At 47.0% G+C, this 3,769-nt stretch overlaps 2 non-coding genes across 2 annotated transcripts; both read left to right on the forward strand.

Moving 5' to 3' along the window:
- The first annotated feature begins 410 nt into the window (after positions 1-410).
- Positions 411-601, forward strand: LOC130339282 (U2 spliceosomal RNA). The gene has a single exon (XR_008879683.1). It is a non-coding gene; the product is annotated as a U2 spliceosomal RNA (small nuclear RNA).
- A 2,092-nt stretch (positions 602-2,693) lies between these two features.
- LOC130339294 (U2 spliceosomal RNA) lies at positions 2,694-2,884 on the forward strand. Its single transcript, XR_008879689.1, has one exon. It is a non-coding gene; the product is annotated as a U2 spliceosomal RNA (small nuclear RNA).
- The last annotated feature ends 885 nt before the right edge of the window (positions 2,885-3,769 follow it).

Here is a 3,769-nt window from a genome sequence, read left to right on the forward strand (position 1 = left end):
ATGGGGTGCAGGCATGTCCTCTATGCTTACAGCTTCCCGTGGGTGTTGGTTTGATACCGTTTGGGGACAGCCAAGGAGGCATCTGCAGGCAACAAAGGTAGGTGTGTGCTTGTGTGTGTGTTTCCTATGCAGATCCTAAGCCCAGTGTCACATGCAAGTAGGAGGAGTAAGAAGGGTTCCTGGCAAATCCGGGTTATGGATTGCATTTAAAAAGGCCCCGTGGGAGTGCAATGGGCCCCTGTCTTGCTGCTTAGCAATAATGGTATGGGTTTAGGTTCTGCTGTGTGTACTGGTGGTTGACTGCCCCCCAGCCCAGAGTGTGCATGGAAAATTGTCTGGCAGCCTCCCTGACAGCAAGCAGTGATAGTGCCCATGAAGGGCACCTTGTTGGGCCCGCCCCTTTCACGGTTATCGCTTCTCGGCCTTTTGGCTAAGATCAAGTGTAGTATCTGTTCTTATCAGTTTAATATCTGATACGTCCCCTATCTGGGGACCATATATTAAATGGATTTTTGAGAACGGGGGCCGATTTCGAAGCTTGCTTCCGTCGCCCTATGCATTGACCCGATATGGCAGTATCTTCGGGTACAGTGCACCACCCCCTTACAGGGTTAAAAAGAAAGATTCCTACTTTCATTGCTACCTGCTTGCTGGCTAGCCAGCTAGCCAGCCCTGTGGGCCTTGCTGCTGCTGCAGCCAAAAAACAAAAGGTGGTGCTGCTGCTGCTTCTGCTGCTTCTGCTTCTGCTTGTGTCTGGCCGCTGTTGGAGCGTCCAGGCACAGGACTTCTGCTGCTGCTGACTAAATGGCCTCCTTAATTGGATCATTTGAGTAGCCAGCACACCTGTGCAGGTAGGGCATGACATGATAGGCAGCTGCCTTGATAGCGGGTGGGTGCTGAATGTTCCTAATTGACAAAATAAGATTAATGCTTATGAAGAAATATAAAATCTCATCCCTTCCCCAATATCGCGCCACACCCCTACCCCTTAATTCCCTGGTTGAACTTGATGGACATATGTCTTTTTTCGACCGTACTAACTATGTAACTATGTAACATAACATGGGGGGGGGGGGGGTCTCCTGGCTGTTCACACAGGTGTGTCATTGCTGTACATTGACCATGCATTGCTTCTGTGGTATTGCAAAGGCAAAGACAAATGTTTCCAGCCATCCATTGCACTAATGGATTGGTCATCAGCTGGCTGTCTATGTCCCGCATCAATATAGACCAAAGTACAGAGGGTTAGGCTATGCTATTGTGCACCTACCTGATGCATCAGAAGGTGCGAGGCCCTTGCTAAATTCTGTGCACAGACTTTGAGATCTATACTTTAGACTGTATCTAAACCTGCTCCAACATGGACTGACATTCTGGCCTACTTTCAGCCGATGCGACTTGTCTGTCGCTGAACAGTCGCTTTTTATGTATTCAGCACCTATGTATAATATTGTAAAAATGCTCTAGAAGCTAAAGTCGCAGAAATGTCACACATATTTGGCCTGCAACTTTCTGTGCGACAAATTCAGACAGGAAAAATCAGTATAAATCCTTAGAAAATTATCCCCCAGTGTCTCCATCTGCTGGCGGTATTGAATAAGCATTGCTGCACTGATGGGGTATGCATTAGACGAAAAAAAAGAAGAAAAAGAAGAATAATACGCCCAGAAAAGAGGCGAAAAGGAGAAAAACGTAAAAAAACGTGAAAAAAAAGTAAGAGGAAGAGAAGGGAAAAAAAGGTGGAAATGGGTTTAAAAGTGATTTCGGCGGAGAATATATATATATATATATATATATATATATATATATATATATATATACGCGCACACACACACATATATATAAACGTATTCTCCGTTGAGATATTGCAGCCGCTGCTGTGTCCAGGCCCAGGAGCCTTAGCACTGTGCTGTGATGTCACTCAATACCACTGACATCACTAGGTGTAAACAACATCTCTCCTTTGCTGTGTATGTGACTATGGAGCTGTTTGGTGATGTTGTCTATTATGGCCTTCATAGAAGCAACAGGAGATTGTTGCATCCATCTAGAACCCTCAGAACTACAGTGCTATGATGTCACTCACTTCCACAGGCCTTGCAGAGTGTAAACAACAACAACCCAGCTTTGTTGTGTATGTAACCATAGGGATTTGTGATGTCACCTAGAACCTTCACAGCAGCGACAGCTTTATGAGGAGCATCAGCACTGCTCTGCCTGAGCAGAACCATCACCGCCATAGGTTGTCAAATAACCCGGGTTTAACCCACACAGGTAAGTCCAATGGGGTGCAGGCATGTCCTCTATGCTTACAGCTTCCCGTGGGTGTTGGTTTGATACCGTTTGGGGACAGCCAAGGAGGCATCTGCAGGCAACAAAGGTAGGTGTGTGCTTGTGTGTGTGTTTCCTATGCAGATCCTAAGCCCAGTGTCACATGCAAGTAGGAGGAGTAAGAAGGGTTCCTGGCAAATCCGGGTTATGGATTGCATTTAAAAAGGCCCCGTGGGAGTGCAATGGGCCCCTGTCTTGCTGCTTAGCAATAATGGTATGGGTTTAGGTTCTGCTGTGTGTACTGGTGGTTGACTGCCCCCCAGCCCAGAGTGTGCATGGAAAATTGTCTGGCAGCCTCCCTGACAGCAAGCAGTGATAGTGCCCATGAAGGGCACCTTGTTGGGCCCGCCCCTTTCACGGTTATCGCTTCTCGGCCTTTTGGCTAAGATCAAGTGTAGTATCTGTTCTTATCAGTTTAATATCTGATACGTCCCCTATCTGGGGACCATATATTAAATGGATTTTTGAGAACGGGGGCCGATTTCGAAGCTTGCTTCCGTCGCCCTATGCATTGACCCGATATGGCAGTATCTTCGGGTACAGTGCACCACCCCCTTACAGGGTTAAAAAGAAAGATTCCTACTTTCATTGCTACCTGCTTGCTGGCTAGCCAGCTAGCCAGCCCTGTGGGCCTTGCTGCTGCTGCAGCCAAAAAACAAAAGGTGGTGCTGCTGCTGCTTCTGCTGCTTCTGCTTCTGCTTGTGTCTGGCCGCTGTTGGAGCGTCCAGGCACAGGACTTCTGCTGCTGCTGACTAAATGGCCTCCTTAATTGGATCATTTGAGTAGCCAGCACACCTGTGCAGGTAGGGCATGACATGATAGGCAGCTGCCTTGATAGCGGGTGGGTGCTGAATGTTCCTAATTGACAAAATAAGATTAATGCTTATGAAGAAATATAAAATCTCATCCCTTCCCCAATATCGCGCCACACCCCTACCCCTTAATTCCCTGGTTGAACTTGATGGACATATGTCTTTTTTCGACCGTACTAACTATGTAACTATGTAACATAACATGGGGGGGGGGGGGGGTCTCCTGGCTGTTCACACAGGTGTGTCATTGCTGTACATTGACCATGCATTGCTTCTGTGGTATTGCAAAGGCAAAGACAAATGCTTCCAGCCATCCATTGCACTAATGGATTGGTCATCAGCTGGCTGTCTATGTCCCGCATCAATATAGACCAAAGTTCAGAGGGTTAGGCTATGCTATTGTGCACCTACCTGATGCATCAGAAGGTGCGAGGCCCTTGCTAAATTCTGTGCACAGACTTTGAGATCTATACTTTAGACTGTATCTAAACCTGCTCCAACATGGACTGACATTCTGGCCTACTTTCAGCCGATGCGACTTGTCTGTCGCTGAACAGTCGCTTTTTATGTATTCAGCACCTATGTATAATGTTGTAAAAATGCTCTAGAAGCTAAAGTCGCAGAAA

This window comes from Hyla sarda, unplaced genomic scaffold (assembly GCF_029499605.1).
Source record: "Hyla sarda isolate aHylSar1 unplaced genomic scaffold, aHylSar1.hap1 scaffold_540, whole genome shotgun sequence".
In the NCBI taxonomy this organism is placed as follows: Eukaryota; Metazoa; Chordata; class Amphibia; order Anura; family Hylidae; genus Hyla; species Hyla sarda.